Below are 18899 nucleotides of genomic sequence, written 5' to 3'. Positions count from 1 at the left end.
GACATTAATACAATGTTCGCTGAGCTGTGTTTAAACCAATTGCTTAAGATTGCTCCAGCCCTGATTTTCTGGTAACCCATGAAGGGTCCAGTATATTACGTTTTGTTCAGCAGCCAGCAACAGCTGCCCCCTGGTGGCCACATTCCACCTTTGCAGTTGGAAGCTATGTATTGCCAAGGCACAGGGGCAGATATACTGTACCCTAATATTAAAGTAATATTAATAAACTAAAATGGTATATCTCTGGTTAATTCTAATAATGATTTTAAAAAATATGTAAACAATGTGGAAAAGGCAGATATCTGGTTTGAGATCTCCTTAATTTTCCCATCTTTTCTGATGTGAGATTAACACGCACAGTTTGTCAACCATAGTATCATGTTCCCCATTAAAAAAGTTTTTATAGCAATCATGGAATTTTATAAGTATCAGATCTGCTGTTAATGTTACACTACCAGCTTTATCTAAACGTGGATCACGCACATGAAGCGGGTGATATACCTTCAGGGGTATCTCGTGGTTTTGCCTTTAGTTGATGTTCTGGGTATCAGAAGCATGTAGGCTGAGAGATCAAGGCGTTTTTTTTTTATCCTGTTAAGGCTGTTTACTGGCTCACAGAGACGACCTTTTATTTCACAGAAAGATGAATTACACTCTCTGCCCATATCACCGCTTTAACATTTGCATGTGTTTGTTTGCAGTGACTGGTGCCCCATTCAAGGTGCCCCCAGCCCTGAGCTTCCGGGGTCAGATTCCAGACCCTCCTCCTCTGCCAGCCGGATAGGCAGACGAATGAAGGCAGACGAATGAAGGCAGATGAATGAAGGCAGACGAATGAAGGCAGACGAATGAAGTTTTATGCTGTAATAAGCTACAGTCATAGATCTATGGAATTCAGTTAATCTTTTTTGCCCATTTTTCATTTTCATATTTTCATGACGTTTAACAAGATAACTGGATGTCATTTAAGGAAAAGCTCATTCTTCTCAGAGCTTCCACAGCATGCATGGTTTTGAACCTTGGATGTCATTGGATCAGCCTGGAATGTGAATGGATCAGCCTTGTATGTGATTGTGCCAGACTGGGATGAGATTGGCTTCCATCTTGGATGTGATTGGGTCAGCCTGAGATGAGATTGGATCTGCCTTAGATGTGATTGGGCCAGCCTGGGATGAGATTGGATCTGCCTTAGATGTGATTGGGCCAGCCTGGGATGAGATTGGATCTGCCTTAGATGTGATTGGGCCAGCCTGGGATGAGATTGGATCTGCCTTACATGTGATTGGGCCAGCCTGGGATGAGATTGGATCTGCCTTACATGTGATTGGGCCAGCCTGGGATGAGATTGGATCTGCCTTACATGTGATTGGGCCAGCCTGGGATGTAACGGGATCGGCATCATACCTCAATTCTGCTGTGCTGAATGTTTCCTTACACATAATATATTCCAGTGAATATTAAAAGCATAGTATTCAATGCATGCCATACTCTGGAATCACTTTAGGGAGTTATTAATAACTGAAAATAAAGATATAAAAAACAGTGATAATGAACAATGTTTTGGCTGAGAACCCAGCTTTTCAGTTACCAGGAGTGAAGTTAATTGGTGCTTGTGAGTGGAGACAGAGCTAACCGCCTTGGTGAGCCCCACCGGCCACTGAGCCATGCTATGTGAAACGGCCGGTAATGTGTGTGATCTGACCTGAGATCAGCTGGATAAGCTGCTCTGTCCTCCCTGAGGGACAACCCTGTGCAAATATGCACAAGCGATGTCTACATCATGTCCATAAAATGCTAAATGTCATCAACCTCCGCCAGGGATCACAGCTCTGATCTCCAATATTGCACATTAATCCATGTATGTATTTCAGTTTACGTAACACATAAAAAAATCATTTGCACAATGATTACACTGGAAAGCTTCTTGTCACCTATCCCATCATGCTCTCCATGAAACACACATGCAGGTGAGAACAAGCTTGGGGGTGACAGCACAGGGTCAGCCAGCATGCAGAATAGGGTCAGCACAGGGTCAGCACAGGGTCAGCCAGCGTGCAGCACAGGGTCAGCCAGAGTGCAGCATAGGGTCAGCACAGGGTCAGCCAGCGTGCAGCACAGGGTCAGCCAGCGTGCAGCATAGGGTCAGCACAGGGTCAGCTAGCGTGCAGCATAGGGTCAGCACAGGGTCAGCCAGCGTGCAGCATAGGGTCAGCACAGGGTCAGCTAGCGTGCAGCATAGGGTCAGCACAGGGTCAGCCAGCGTGCAGCATAGGGTCAGCACAGGGTCAGCTAGCGTGCAGCATAGGGTCAGCACAGGGTCAGCCAGCGTGCAGCATAGGGTCAGCACAGGGTCAGCCAGCGTGCAGCATAGGGTCAGCACAGGGTCAGCTAGCGTGCAGCATAGGGTCAGCACAGGGTCAGCCAGCGTGCAGAATAGGGTCAGCACAGGATCAGCCAGCGTGCAGAATAGGGTCAGCACAGCGTCAGCCAGCGTGCAGCACAGGGTCAGCCAGCGTACAGCATGGGGTCAGCACAGGGTCAGCCAGCGTGCAGCATAGGGTCAACACAGGGTCAGCCAGCGTGCATCATAGGGTAAGCACAGGGTCAGCCAGCGTGCAGCATAGGGTCAGCACAGGGTCAGCCAGCATGCAGCACCCCTGGAGCTGGGGGTTATGGGCCTTGCTTGTAGGAACATTTATTTAGAATTAGAAAACAGTTGCCCCAAAAGATTCGCGAATTTAATATTCGCCATATCAGTTATTCATTAGTTGGCTATGCATGATTAAATAGGAACATTTTTGGATGATGTGTAAGGCAAAAATATATAAACAATACTGAAAATTATTTCGATCACATAAAATCATATATCATATATATACAGAGGTGAAAGTTCAGGTCCCGAAAGCAAAAATCCTGACCAAGATTTTATATGAACCAATAGTCATAAAGAGCACAAAGAGCCATAGTCACAGAGTCCTCAGCTGGTTGGTTAAAACCAAACCATGATCTGGATTTGTACTTTCTGGACCTGAACCTTTAACCTCTGTATATATATATTAGTGTTATTTAATATTGTGAGTCTACATTCATAATATATCTTTAATATGAAAAGTTATTTCTGAAACATAAAACTAGGAAATATTTCAACTTTATTGCATGTAACCCACAATAAACTTGATTTGTATGATAATATGTATATTTTTGCTTAATTTTTGGTTAGTTTTTGTTACTTTTTCTCATTTTTGTATCTCTTGCCCTGGTTTTGATGAAATATTACTGTTTATTGCAGAAATAAATGGTAATATAACAAAACTGATTGACTACTGGTAATTTAGTGATTCAATATGTAAATATTTATGATTGTAACGTTTATTGTTAGTGTGATTAATTGCGATTCATCACAGAAAACCATGTGATTTGACAGCCAGCAGCATATACTGTACATAGTATATGAACAAAAGAATTGGGACACCTGCCCATTACACCCATAGGAACTACAAAGCGTTTCAAATCTTTATGGATCAATATGGAGTTGCTCTAACAGCTGTCAGTCTTCTGGGAAGGCTTTCCACAAGAGTTTGGATTGTGTCTGTGAGAATTTTTGCCCCTTCATCCAGAAGATCGTTTGTGAGATCAGGCACTGATGTTGGACGTGAAGGCCTGGCTCACAATCTCTGTTCTAGTTCATCCGAAACGTGTTTGATAGGGTTGAGGTCAGGGCACTGTGTGGGCCAGTCAAGATCTTCAACGTCAGAATTCATGTTTTATAGACCTTGCTTTGTGCACTGGGGCACAGTCATGCTGGGACATAAAGGGCCTCTTCCCCAAACGGGTCCCACAAAGTTGGAAGAATAGAATTATCAAAAATGTCTTGGTATGAAGTATTAAGAGTTCCCTTCCCTGGAACTGAGGGGCCCAGCCCAACCCCTGAAAAACAACCCCATACCATTATCCCTATACAAACCTTACAGTTGGCACAATGCAGTCAGGCAGGTAACGTTCTCCTGGCATCCGCCAAACGCAGACTCACCCATCAGACTGTGAGACAGAGAAGCGTGATTCGTCACTCCACACAACACGTTTCCACTGCTGCGGAGTCCAGTGGGGCCGTGCTTTACACCACTCCATCCTACGCTTGGCAGTGCGCTTGGTGATGTGAGGCTTGCATGGAGCTGCTCGGCGATGGAAGCCCATTCCGTGAAGATCCCGGCACACAGTTTTGGTGCCAGAGTTAATGCCAGAGGAAGTCTGAAACTGTGCAGTTATTCAGGCAGAAGAGCGTTGGCGACTTGTACGCACCTCAGCACTCAGCAACCCCACACTTGCTTTATACGGTTTGCCACTTCATGGCTGAGTTTCTAAATGCTTCAACTTTACAATAATACCTCTTACAATTCACCATGGAATATCTAGCAGGGAAGAAATTTCATACACTGACTTATTACAAAGGCAGCATCCTATGATGGTGCCCCAATTGAATTCATTGGATTCATCAGAACGTCCTGTTCTTTCACAAATGTTTGTATGCCTGACTGCATGGCTGGGTGCTTGATTTTATACACCTGCAGCAATGGGTCTGAATGAAACACCTGAATTCAATGATTAAGAGGTGGATCCCTATATTGTTGTACATATAATGAGTGTTTGTGTGTGTGTGTGTATGTGGGCACAGATCACATTTGGGGACCAAAATGTCCCCAAAGTGTGGTAAAACCTGAAAATTCCTTACTTTTTCAGGTCACTTGGTCATATGAATACCTGAATTTTATAAAAAAAAATCTGTGAATGCAATCAAAAAACTAAAAATTCCAAAAGTCTCGTATTTTGATTGGTTACTTATGGTTAAGGTTAGGGCTGGGTAGGGGTTATGGGTGTCGTGATTGGGAATAGGGATTCTCCCATAGAAATGAATGGAAGGTCAACATTTAGATAGGTACACCAACATGTGTGTGTGTGTGTGTGTATATGGTTTCCAGAAACAGGAAGTACAATAGACAGGGCAAATTCCTCTACAGCCTCTCCCCCTAGACTCTACAGGGATAATGGTCCCTGGCTGCCATTTGGGGCACATGCCACCCAGTGCCACCCAGCTGCTGTGGGCTTCAAAGTCTGGAAGAAGATTATTCCCAGCTGAGGGAACACGCTTTCATATCTTTTCCATATATATTTGTTTAGCTCTGATGTCCTATCCCAGGCCAAAAAGACCAAAAAAAAAAAACGTCCTCAGATAATGTGAAAGGACTCGTTCGATAACGGGAATGAAAAACGTCTTCAGCCAGGAATATAATTAGAGCGTGTGCACGCACCGAAAGGTTGGAACGCATCCAGCTCGAAACTGCAACCAGTGCAGAAAAAAATGCAGTGTCTCAGCATGCGTGGCATTCAGACGCACCAAAGGGGACTGGGGAACGGCACTTTGCATCCACCCCCCCCCCCCCGCACCTCACTGCCATACACTGCCAGCATTTATGCAGAGCTATGAACTGGTCTGGCAAAACCAGTCTAGGGGGAGAGGCTGGGAGGGATTGGAAGGCTGCCTGCCCGGAGGTGTGGGACTCCCCCGAAGAAGTCACCTGCCCTAAATTTAATGAGTGCACTTCCCTGCAGTTTCCGCAGGCCATCACACTGCACAGTGCCTCACACATCACTGCAGAACCCAGGCACAGCCCATCCAATCACAGCGCAAAGGCTCCAATAACACCCGCTACCCCCTCAAGCAAACCCCGCCCCCCAAGACAAGTCTCTTTTTCCTTTAAATTAAAGACCCAGTAGCTCCTTGGTGGAATCACACAGTGTGTTTCTGTGTTGCTGTGATGGTTCAGCAAATTACAAAGACTGTCAATCTGCCATGTGGTTCTTGTAGTAGAGTTTCCGGAAGAGTGTTACATGAATAGAAATTATAAAAAAATAAATTGAATTGCATCCTCAACTATGTCAAACTTTTATACACACAGATGTTTTTAAGCATCCACCCCCTTTTAAAAGCAATTTGCTACAGACAAATGCCCTTTTGTATGAATAGTGGCTCCTGTTACCTTAATGCTCGAGATCGGTTTTCTTGTAAACAAGAACCCTCTCGGAGCAGGGCTAACAACCTGGACACGGTACAGTGCTCACCGCTCTCAGTAGGGCAGAGCTCTGCTGGTGTTGTAACGCATCTACATCAGTGTTTCTCAATCCAGTTCTCAGGAACCCACAGAAGGTCCACATTTTTGCTCCAGGTAGGGAGTTGGGAGGGAGCAAAAATGTGGCCCCTTTGTGGGTTCCTGAGGACTGGATTGAGAAACACTGACCGACATGCATGGTGTGACTGACCCAACTCAGTCCAGCCTCATATGACCAAGCCTGGTTAGGAAACATTTTACATCTGATCCTTTTCAAGAAGTTTGATGTTCTTTCTCACAATGGACCGACACCCCAGAGACTGGAAGGCAGTGAGAATAATGGCTGTAACTGAGGGTGGAGGAACTCATAAATGGTCTCAATTGCTGTTACGTGACCCGGTTTTGCAGAGGATAGGACCATTCAGCAGCCGTGCACACCGGTTATGGGTGGCTGAGAATTGCACTGGGCCGCATCATTCAAAGTGACACGCTGCCACGTCCCTACTGGCAGTGCAAGGGGCGGAGGTGAGGTGAAAAGCAGTGCGGCTGCAGTGCCCCAAGCTTCCAGCAGAGGGAGCAAGACTCCAGGCCGTCCCTCTGCCAGAGTGCTCCAGTAATCCTGAATATGTTGTGCGCTACTGCTCTCGTGTGGGCGTCTTCATGTGGGAGTATATGTGTGTGTGGGGGGGGGGGGGTAGTTAAGGAGGTGTTGGCTGATCGTTAGCTTAGGCTCAGGGGCCGCTAGCACACGGCCTGCATGGCGGGTGATTAGCCTTAGCAACTTCACTGACTAGCAATTTAACTGCATGCGGCCATCATGGATTAAATTTGGCTGGTTATTTTGATAAATGTAGGTGTTTTGAGGTAATTTATGCAAATAAAAGAGGGGTGACAACTCAGCCAAATGCATAAGGCCCAATAATGGCGTGGCAACATACAAACAGAATATTCGAAAATCGGCTCTCGTTGCCTGGAGACCAGAGACTGCTATCTGTTGACGGGTGTGCTTATATTGAAAGCATCTCCGTGACTGTCAAGGGAAAACAGACCTAAGGCAATTGGACGTAGCTTGAAAATACTGTAGAAAAAAAAGAAGTATTAGTGGTTTATGTAAATAAATGTAAAAATAGCAGTGTAACACTTTATGTTATGTTCTGAGCTCTGGCCAGAATAGGGTATCTGAAACAGATATGGCTGCTTTACTGCTTGCAAGAGTGAAACTGGGGATGAAAAACCTTTTTGAGCACAAGCCAGTAATTTTTAATGAAGACAAATAATTCTCTATATTGTTTTGCTTTTGAATCGCCCGCTCACAAGTTCTCTTCTGAGTGCTGTGCTCGTCTTGTAGTCAAGCAAAGAGTGTTTTGGTGGTGAGGTTACAAAAAGACTAACTAATTTTAAAAAATCATTCTACTTTGATTTTCTGATTAGCTCAAAAGGTCCATTACTTTGAATTTGTTTACTGGACGGCAGGCAGATTGCTTCTGATGTGAATCATGTTGCAGTAATCAAAAGCATCAAAAGTCTTTTTTATGAAGACTGATAGTAAGAATGGGAATCTTAAATCCTTCGGTGGGCATGGTTATCAAGAGCTGTCAATCACAGACTTCTTTGACTTCTATTGGTTACAACTGAACAGTGACTGACAGCGCAAAATAATCCCGCCCACCATTACAAAGCCTTGTTTGTTAGAACCTAATACTCCCCTTTCATTCCAGCATAAAACCTGTACCACTCCATGTGCGTTATGTAATCATTATTTATGTAACAACCTTTACAACTAGTTCTGTCAAGGTCATTAAAACAACAAAACCATTTCAGAGAGCAGCAGTTCACCATGCAATTCAATTAAACTGCTCAGCTACACTTTAAAACCGAACATGTGGAATTGGGTTTTCCCAGTGCAGATCGAAGGGGCTGTTTAAACTGCTGTAAACAGTACAAAGTGACATTGTAAACCTGCATTCAGATGACAGCAAGGTTCCCCCGATCTTAAACGGTACTGCGGTTAAATTTTTTATGGGTTCCCTGTAAAGTACAGCAGAAGGCCAGCCTGGAACGACCCTCCATCAGCCACTAAAACCTGGCAGCATAAACAACAGCCCACAGAAATGGATCAGGCTGCTGGTTGGTCACTTTTACTTATTTTCTGTACATTACCTATGCCGGTGTTCTGTCAATATATGCTGCCTTGTCGAAAAATGCTACCGTAGTGCTAAACGATAGCCCTAACCCTAACTCTTACCCTAACCCCCCAAAACCCCTAAAACCCTTACCTTAACCCTAACCCCTAAAACCTAACCCTAATCCCAAGACGGTGGAACTGCACATGCACAGAAAGGCCCGATAGCAAGTCTCGATAGCTAGTATTTTATGACAGAACACCGGTAACACTTTACTGGAGGGAACATAAATATGCTAGTAGTACATGCTTTCCTAAAGCATTAATTAACCAGTAACTAAGACCTTGTCTACACGCACGTGGATGTTTTTAAAAAGTGTTTTCATCCTCCGTTATTACAAAAAATGTCCGTCCACGTGAAAACGCTGAAACACACTGTCAAGAGCATGCCAAGCTAACAGGTAGCATGACTCTAACCCTAAAGCCATGTTGGCCAATCGGAAGCCATATTACTAGTTCTGCTAGGCTAAAAACAACTAATGTAAACGGCGATCATGTCAAATAAAGTGGACAACGGCGCATTTCATGGGGAAACCTATATTAGTTTATGATTTGTTGTTGATTTGTAAATGAGTTAAGTAATTGTTGCCTCAAGATAGTCTTACCATTATTAACTCATTAGTTAACTGTTAACTAATATAGTGCCTGAATGGAATACATGAACTGTCATGATTGATTAATGATGAACAAGCATGTGATCAGTATGTAACTAACACTTAGTTACTGGTTAATTATTGCATTAAGTAAGCATGTTCTACTACATTATTCATATCTCATCAAGTAAAGTATGATGCCTAGTATTTCCTAAATATCAAAGCACTGTTTTTCTTTGAGTATGCAACAGATATCTGTACATTTTGGGGTCCATTGGGTTTCACCACCAAAACCCAGAGAGCTCCCCAAAGTGGCCAGTCATCCACAATGCCAGGGCCCTGCCTACTGGTCCCGAGCACCTTTGGAGGGGCAGCTGCAGGAAACAGGCACCCAAATGGACCTGGGGCCACTTACGGGATTGGCGAGTCCACAACAAGCTGCAGTGCAGGTACCCGAAAGCACAACTGGTGACGATGCCATCAGCCCTGACCAGGGCCCAGTAATAAACCACAAACAAGCCAAACCCAGCCTCACAAATTAGACTCTGAATCAAATAAACCTCCAAGCCCTGCAGCCAAAGTGCAGTAATGATACCTGAGCAGGAAGCAGTGGTTTCCACTCTCTTTAAACCGGGCCGCACTCACAATTGGCCCAGTTGCCTTGTAACCCGACCATTCTGGTTTTGAATTTCCCACCCAGGACTCTCCTCATGTTCTCTCCATGGAGGAATTTCTGTTGAAAGTTTTGTTAGTCTTTTGATGAAAGCCATGCTATTTTGAAGAGGACACGACTGATTTCAAATTCAGTTTATAAATTTGACTTAAGATTTGACCATCAACAAACCAATAAATGCAAAATAAGAAAGAGAGAAAGTCCCTGTATTAAACCTTAATGCCCATGTCTGGTGTTTTTATTTTGCAGTGCAGCTATAACACGAACGTAAAGCTTTTCCACAATCACTACCACGCCACCTGCTGGTTATAACGATTTATGAACGTGGCACCACCTCTTCCCTGACGTCTTTTTGGAGCAGAAGCTGATGGTGGCTGAGGTCCCATCTGCCCTTCTAGCATGGGGGAGGGGGGGCACACCCTCAATTAACAGGTCAGGACCCAAAATGATCTGGGCGGGAGTCAGAAACTGAAAGCTGGTTTTCCAGAAAAACTGGGCCCCCTCACAAACAGCGACGGAGAGCCATAGACCTGACCTTCAACACGACACAAAGTCTGCAGCCTTTATAGTCCTACAGTCCAGCTAACTGCAATTCATAAGCTGCTTTGTCAACTAGTGGCCATTTACAGTCAGTGCACCGGCTAGTAGCTACAACCCGCCGTTCGCTAATGACGATCGCGCACAGCGGGCGCCTCCTCTCTCACCCTGCATCGCTAACACGCCGCTCAGATCAATCTGCTCTAATGAGGACTGCAGGAATCGGCTAAGATGCCTAATCATTTACCTGCTATAGGGCCCCCCACTCCAGGGGGCCCATTTAAAGAACAGTGATGCCGAAAAAAGACTGACTGGGTGCATTAACGGCAAACGTCCCATCAAGAAGCTGCTAGTGGCGTGAAGCGATTGGGAAGATCTTAGGTGACCCTCACCCGCCCCCCCAGGGAGTCAGTGAGGTGGGGGGTGACTCAGGGTCGGCCCATAAGTCAGCCTTGTTAGACGCCGAGTCCTGCTCAGAGCGTGGGGGGGGGGGTAAGCGTGGTTAAGGGGATAATCTGCCGGCGTGCTGCGAGCGCCGACCCGAGCAGGTTCTCAAAATATTGAGGAGGGGCATCTTCTTAAACAGTCGTTCATTAGTCCTCCCCCCCCCCGCAGTCCGAGGGGTAGCAGTATAAAGCGGCAACAGTGAGAATAAGCAGTAGGAGTCGCTGAAGGCCACCTAACTGGGTCATGTGACCAGGTAACGGCAAATCTTAGTTATCCCAGTGATCCCAATCCGTTAGCATCCCTGCAACATGATGCAATGTTGACTCTACTGGATTTGGAGCCATTTTAATTAAAGACTGCTGAGATTATTAATAGAAATTTCAGATCCTATAGCTGAGAACATGTTTTGTCATGCAGCGGACATACACAAAGCCCAAGGCCGCGTCTCGGTCGTGATGCGATCTCTGATCAGTGCCTCGTCCTCCGTGCGTCTTCTTGCAGATGCGCGCCTTCGGTGTGGAAAGGAAAGACCTCAGAAATGGCAACATTGGATTAATTAACCGCTTTGACTCTGAATAACTTTGCAGGGAGCATTTCACACCCCATTGCGGGCAGGGACCGGCGCCGGTGAACGGGCTCTGGTGTGACAGCTTGGACCGCACCGGTTGCTTCCTACACACGTCTGCTCAGAAGCAGGCCGCCGGGCCGTTGGGGGGCTGGGAAACATGGGCAGATGACAGGCAGTAATGCTGGCGAGCGGCGTCGGTGGCGGTGGCGGTAACGGGTGGTGGGGGAGGGCCATGCATGAGTGTCCCGCGCGTGGGAGGCCTCTGTGCAGAGCCAGCGCCCGTCATCTGCCAAGAAACAAATCGGCAGAACGTTCTCATCAGCCCCGGCTCTGCACTCCCCTCTGCCTCATACTTCACGCGTCTGTGTGTTCATGTTCTGCATCTAGTTCCTGAAGGTGCTGCAGCCGGAATGGCGTGCAGGCGCAGGAGGCTCGGGGAGATGGTGCTCTGCAGGGCGCAGCCGTGCCGCTCTGGGCTGGACGCTCCAGCTGCCACTTGGAATTAGACTCTCACTGAGAGCACAGTGCTCTGGGTGAGGCCACTCTTACGTCTCACTCTTTTCACTTTAGCTGTCATCCCTAAATGTGACACGCTGTACTATGTTAGCGAGAGAAAGATCCGGATTTCATCTGGTTTCAGGATATGGGCCAGGCATGGGTGGTGATTACAACAAGCAGATTTTGCTAAACTAGACAAGGCTAGTGTCTGACCACACGCCTCTGAACGGCGGCTTATCCTGAACCTTTTCCCTTAAAATAGAAGCAGCAAAACTCAAACCAAGGGAACACGAATGAAACTATTTCTAAGTTCTGTCCATGCTGACTGGAGACCTTCCCGAGAGCAGGACGGAGAACAATCTAGAAGAATCACATTGGAAACTGTCAGGGTAGCAGAACGCAAACGCCTTGAGCCAAGGAGAATGTCGTCACATGATTCTTTAGATGAGCATGAGGCTCTGCACACTGGGTGTTGCATTTTCTAAATTTCATAGGACACCAATATTAGTAATGTGGCAACTGACTCTAGTCTGCAAAGGACTGATGGGCCTTGACTACGGGGAGCTTAAACACGGTAATATGCCTTCTGTTAGCATCAGTATAGCCAGATTATTATCAAGGTCTTACACTTTAATGCCATTAAAAGTGAGCTGATTGACATTAGTGATTATGGATACCATAGTGGTTCCTGGGAAATGTATTTCTAGAAGCGGCCAAAAATTTAATTTTTTGTAAGAGTGAGCCACTAATTAATTGTTGCAAATGAGATGACTCCCCCCCACCCCCCAGTCCAGGCTGCATATTATGCCACATGGATCCAACGCAGGTTGAAACCTCCTCCGTTCGCTTTACATCCTCAGGATGTCCTGACGACATGAAGCAGGATTAAAACACATATGCACCTTGCAACATTGACTCCTCCACTCCTAACATCCTTGTGAAGACTAATGCACCAGGCATGTGATAATGGACTAAATGGATAGAAGTAGCAGCATTCCTGTCCGTTACGAAACTTTATTGAATTAGAACTACACTTACGAAAGAGTATAAATGAAAAAAATCAATACAGGTGATTTTATGCTTAAAAGCAACCCCTCAAATTGGCTTTACAAATCAATTAGCAACCACTGCTTCCTTGTGGCTTTCCTTTGTTTTGTTTTTTGATATGGGAAAGGAATTAGATGGCGGTTTACTTAAATTTGGAGGGAAACTTGAGAGTGGGACAAAGCTTGTTACCGTGGGAATTGACCCTCCCCCGCCGGCTGTCACTGTAATCTAGATCGATTTGTTCCTGATTTAAGGCTGGTGTTTATCAAGCTGACCCTGATAGGAAATCTATTGCCATGCCAAGATCCCGTGGAAACGGCTTTGAAATGATAGCACATCTACTTCCCCACACATCTACCTCCCCCCAACAATGTTCTCTTCATCGAGAAGATAAATTTGCTGTCTGTAATGTTTAATTACAATGCTGGAGGGGTGCAATCAGTGCTCAACCTAATTTTAATACCCCCAGACTCGTAACAAACCTCACACGCACGCACATGCACATGCACACACACACACACACACACACACACACACACTCAGATATTTGTGGGGACTGTCCATTCATTTCTATGGGGAAAACCCTAATCCCAGCTATGCTAACTCTAACTCATACCAAGCCCTAACCTTAACCATAAGTAACCAAACAAAATACAAGACTTTTTTAGTTTTTAATTGCACATATTTTTAATAAACATGAATTAACAAATAACCGGTTTTATCAAATTGTGGGGACTTAACGGCATTAACACATGTACGCATTTACATTCACAGGCCCGGCCACTTTCATGCAGGTGTCCCTCACATTAGATCTACCACACGTTCACGGTGCCCACTAACCATGATGTTTGCGTTGCTAACAGGTATCTTCAGAGGGCAGAGGGCGAAGTGCTGCATTCTGACACTGTGACTGTGAGTTTGACAGAGTGCAAACCCCAGCGACTTGGGTGTGAGGAGTCTGGCTTCTCACACCATTTTCATCTGAGCCTGACAGGACCAAGTCACAGAAGCTGTAGGACAGATAACTTCACTACTCCTTGTCGGGACCAGGAACAGCAGCATAAACCGCCGGTTGACCCTCTGCTACTTCTTCCACTGATGCTTTTATTTATTGCGCAGTTTCACATTACATCTGCGCATACTGCGTGCGTGTGCATACACCGGAGCGATTCAGACCTGCACAGGGGTACAAAGGGCAGAAACCGGCAGAGAATGCTAGAACGCTGCCTTGAGGGACACCTTGATTGGAATTTGCCAGGTCTCAAATACCTCCTTATTGGCTGATTACTTCAAATTCCTCCGGTTAAAATAACAGCTGATCATGCCGGTAAAAGTATAATCTATTTTGGGTAAAAGTGTTGACTTAGAAACAGCAGCACATGATTAGCATGTCAGCCTGAACTCACGTCCTGCTACGTCCCATAGCCTCTATGTTACGGATAAAAGAGCAGCAAAAGTGGGGAGGTTGGTCTTCACTGGGCAGCAGGAAGAAACCCACTCAACATCCGCCTCCCTGCGATCGGCATGCCTGTCTCCGCGAACTCCAGTCCAACTGCCGACAGAACGCAGGGAAGCTTTTCCAACCGCCCCATATGGGTGTGTGTGTGTGTGGGGGGGGGGGGGGGGGCACGTGGCTATATCCAGTCTGTGCCTGTCAAAAGGATTCATGCACGAGTCCCGACTGAGTGAATAGATCGTCGCGTGGAAGCACTGTTTGTGATGAAGGTAATTACTGCCATGGTCGCCGCCACCATTGCAACATCAGGTCTCTCTCTGGTCATGATCAAACAAAAGCGGTGATCTCTCAGTGTTGGAGATTCACCCCGAATCTTGCTGCAACAATCAGCTTGTGCTGTCAAACACCTGCAAATGATTCAAAATGCAGCAGCATGTCTGGGATACGATCATCCCAAATGTTCCCGTAACCCAGTCCTCCTTGGCTCTCTCCTTCAGCCCCCCGGAGGCTCTCACATCAAGTTCTAATCCTGGGATGTCTTTCCGAGCCATTCCTTTCTTAAGAACTACGTTCCATCTCAACATCTTCGGTCAGAAAACCAGCGACGCTTGGAGATCCTTCCAGCACATTGTCATACGTGGTTCCGAGCTGCTGAACATCATCGTTTCCCCATCTGTCCCAGGATCACTCTGCTAGACCACAGCACTCCACCCCATGGTGCCTGACTTCTCTTATGTAGCATTTTCTGCTATTTTAAAAAGTCTTACTAAGTTCTTCCTTTGTTTAGAAGGTACAGTTTAGCTTTTGCTGTGGCTAGTTGACTCCTTGACAGCCGTATTTTTGTAATGTGATATTTACCTCACTTGTCATTTGGCAGTCTGCAAAATAAATGCAAATGTTTCCTTGACTGCAGTTCATTTGACTGACAAACATCTAAGCAATGCATTTTACATGGAGTTTTGTAGAATTTACCAAAAATTCAGGTGCCTGATTTCATACTGGTTTCTTCTCCAGGGGAGGTGACCTGACTCACATATTCTGTTCACCCTAAGAAAGATCAGTGGTCCTGACTAGAGCCCACCTGAAGTACCTAGATGAGTAATTCCATGAGGTGAGAATTAGCGCCCTCTGGCAGTGGGGGAGATAAAGACAGGTGAGCATCAAGCGACAGGAAGGAAAGTAAATTTGGTGGGAATCCTCTGGGGTGGCAGGACAGAAATCCAAGTGAAACGGGACATTCAAATGTCAGGTTCTGTTTCTGAGGCGAGGTACATGTCTCCCAATCCATAATCAATACGCCCACGTTTTTGATCTTGCAGTTCAACCCTAACGGGTGAAAATAACCAGTCAATCCTGGGGACGTGCACGACCCAGTCATTGGAGGTTCATGTTCTCCATGTCCGATCCATTCCCGAATTCCTGACGCGGAGGCCAAAATAAATTAAAGTAATTAACTCATAATTGATTTTCTTTCATTCCCAGATAATGGAAACATTTGGCAACAGCTGCGGAAGTCAGCCATTTAGATGGCGTGAGAGATTCCTACGCAACGTGAATTCGCATAAACAATCAGCGCCTTGCTGTTGGCTAAGTTACTTTTTAATTACTTGACACAGTTGTCTCCAGATTGACCTTGCTGCCCTCAATCAGTCTCCCTGCCGTCTCCACACGCTTCACAAATATGTCGCTCTGTGAAGCTTCAGATGACGGCGCCACCAAACCTCCAGTGCTAGAAAAATATCGCCGTGATCCTTCGGGGTCCAGCTCAATCCAAACGGCCTGCAGCCAAGCGTGTCTCCTTCCCATTTCCTGTCGATGTGCCATCATGTCTTCCTGCGTCACGCGTGACGGTTTGACACGTTGATGGAGCAGCAAGCGGCAAGGGAGACGTCCCGCGTGTCACCGCTGACGACTTTCATGAGACCTTCACTACACTGTGTATCCCTAACCCTACTCTACACGAGGGATACTCTGCAATCAGTCGATCAGGCCCTCGTGCAAGGGGACACAAAGCCCTCCCATACTGGGACACAAACACTGGGCTTTGCTTTGTTCTGCACCCCAAGGCCTCTGAAGTCTTCCCTAACCCTAACCCTACCCTTCTTATCACCGCTTCTTAATACTTAATACATTTTTTACTACATCGTTTCATTCCAGTCCAGTTACATTTTACTGTTTTCCTCCATGTTAATTAACCTAGATATTTCACTGTTAACTGAGGTGCCCTAAAAGACACACCTTCGAGATTCCGGCCTGAAACGGAACAACTATGAAGGGTTACAGGAATAAGGATGCAAAAAAAACCCTCCTTGTATCTAAAAAAAAACAAAATCCTGTACATGTCAGTGTTAAACCATTAATGGCAGCATTAAAGGATTAAACAAATTCATATTCTTCCCACGGAGGAAATGCATTGATCCCCACGGGTCTTTACAAAAGCAGCATTACGCATCCTGGATTGAAATGGTCAGTTATTAATTAACAGCAACTCCAAAAAAAGCACAAAACATAAATTGTCATCTAAACGTACACATCGCCACTCGTCCAACTCAGGAAGGACAGCACACTGAGAATGACTCATTCTACTATTAGTAAACTAAACGTTGCATTCACAAGCTAATTTACTTAATGTCTAATAGGGGGCTCTTGCCAGTTTCACTCATTACTAGCATTTATTATGCAAAGAGACTTTATTTTATGCACAATGACTTTCAAAGGGCCAGAATGGTGCAAGGCCAAGAGATTCAATGTTCCTTATCGTAATGTCATAACCATATCATAATGTACAGCATGTGGTTCTGTTTACAAAGCACATTTTATGGCCCGTTGTCCCTTTGCGGAGAAGGTTAAATACATACGACTCTATCTGTGACCAAAGTGTAACATTTACATCAGCCATTAAGCAGGAGATCGCGTACCAAATATGAGTACAGCTATGAACGGGCAGGGTACTGTGACTCCAATTAAACGCGGAGAAGAACAGATGGTCAGGATTGAAGAGTTTGGCCAGAACACCAAGGTTACCGCCCAGCTCCTGAAGGCCAATGAGGCGTTTAAGAAACACACCCAATCAGGACCTGCATTTTAACATTCCACTGTGACCCGACCAGGTCCTTTACTGGTCACTGGCTCTCCAGTGAAGAGCGCCCCCTTCTGGCCCATGAACACCTCCCTCACACATTGGCCATATTTCCGTCCAGGCGAAATATGAGAAAACAGACGTCAGCTTGACATTTCGAAACGCTGTAATACACGAGACCCTGATAGAGCGCAACACCCTTTGATAAGTACAGCATGCAGCTCATGCGAGGAGCGTTTGGCCTGTGATGAACGCCTAACCTTCCAGAACTGAATGTTAACACCCCCTAATGCAAATCAAAACTACTACAATAATTCATTTTGTGGGCTTAAAAACCTCGATCACCTCCAATATTCTTTTGGAGAAATCTTGTAAATTACTAAGTCCCATTAGCACCTATGAAGCACTGAGATGCTGCATGAATTACACGGCAGGATGCAGTAATATCTGCTGATGTCACAGATCCTAGTCGGAGATCCAAGTGCCTCTCCATACCCCCCACTCACAGGGTCCTAAAGGGCAGAACATCCACTTAAAAAAAAAGTGTTTTCATTAATCTAGCAGGTATCTGTGTCTTTAAATAGCCAGCTTTAAAAAAATGAGCCAGCGAGAGAGCTATTCGGCTGAAACTGGCACGATCTGGTTTAAATGGCCGGGTTGTTAATAAAATTGCTCATTCTGCTCTTCATGTGCCGTCGGGCGCAGAGAGCGAGGCGCCGCATGCGGCAGCCAGCGCTGGCTTCTGTGGGGACGGACTTGCTGACCCTGAAGCAGCCTAATTTATTACCAGTGGAGTCGCGGAAAACGGATGGCGGCCGGAATATCGGGCGTGCAGTGTCGGACTTCTTTAATCGTTGCCATGGCGCCCGCTGATGCCCTGTGTCACGTCTTTATAATGCATCCCGCTGCTCGGCACGCATAATAAGCACCCCCCCACAGCCACACTCCCCACGGGGTGTGAAATTCATTACTCTGGGCTGGCGAGATGGCACCTTCTCTGGACAACCATCCTGAGGCTTCAATAACAACTTAATAATAAAATGAACGGCGGACTTTGGCTCAACGTGAAAACAGATACGAAAAGCTAAACGAAAAGCTAAACAAGGTACAGGCTGATTATGCATAAACAATTCAGGCTATCAAACCAAATTAGTGACCATAATTAATATTTCTTTCGTAACAGCTGTTAAGAGCAGACATATATTGACCTGATGATCGTAGAACAACAGGAAGTCAATATATATATTTTTTAATTTACCGAAAGAATCCCGCCTAATGGAGACTGACGGCCTTTAAATTTGTGGCGGGTTTTTCCCCTCTTGGCTTGCCGCTGTGACAGATCTTCCATGCTGACGTAAGCGCTGGCTGCATTGTAAAACGGGCTGTATATCCCCGGGGCTTTGCCGTCAGCACATCCGACCCCCACAGATCGCCGCACTCCGGGGGACGCCCGCATGATGAACGGCGACTCCAGGGGACGGTCGGACGCTCAGTCACTCATTTATCGATCCTCTAATGAACATTGTAAGTGGAATGTACTGTGACACGCCTCTAAATTACTGCCCAATATTTTTAATCTTTAAAGCTTAAGTCTGCACCTGGCAACTTCAATACGATGAGACTTTGTGTATTTTTTGTCATTATGGTGGCTAATATGGACTTAGATTTATGTTGCACTGAACCACCTGCTAGGTCTCAGACCAACAACCTCTTGG

The sequence above is a fragment of the Paramormyrops kingsleyae genome, chromosome 1, assembly GCF_048594095.1.
Source record: "Paramormyrops kingsleyae isolate MSU_618 chromosome 1, PKINGS_0.4, whole genome shotgun sequence".
Lineage (NCBI taxonomy): Eukaryota > Metazoa > Chordata > Actinopteri > Osteoglossiformes > Mormyridae > Paramormyrops > Paramormyrops kingsleyae.
This window is presented reverse-complemented; position numbering follows the sequence as displayed.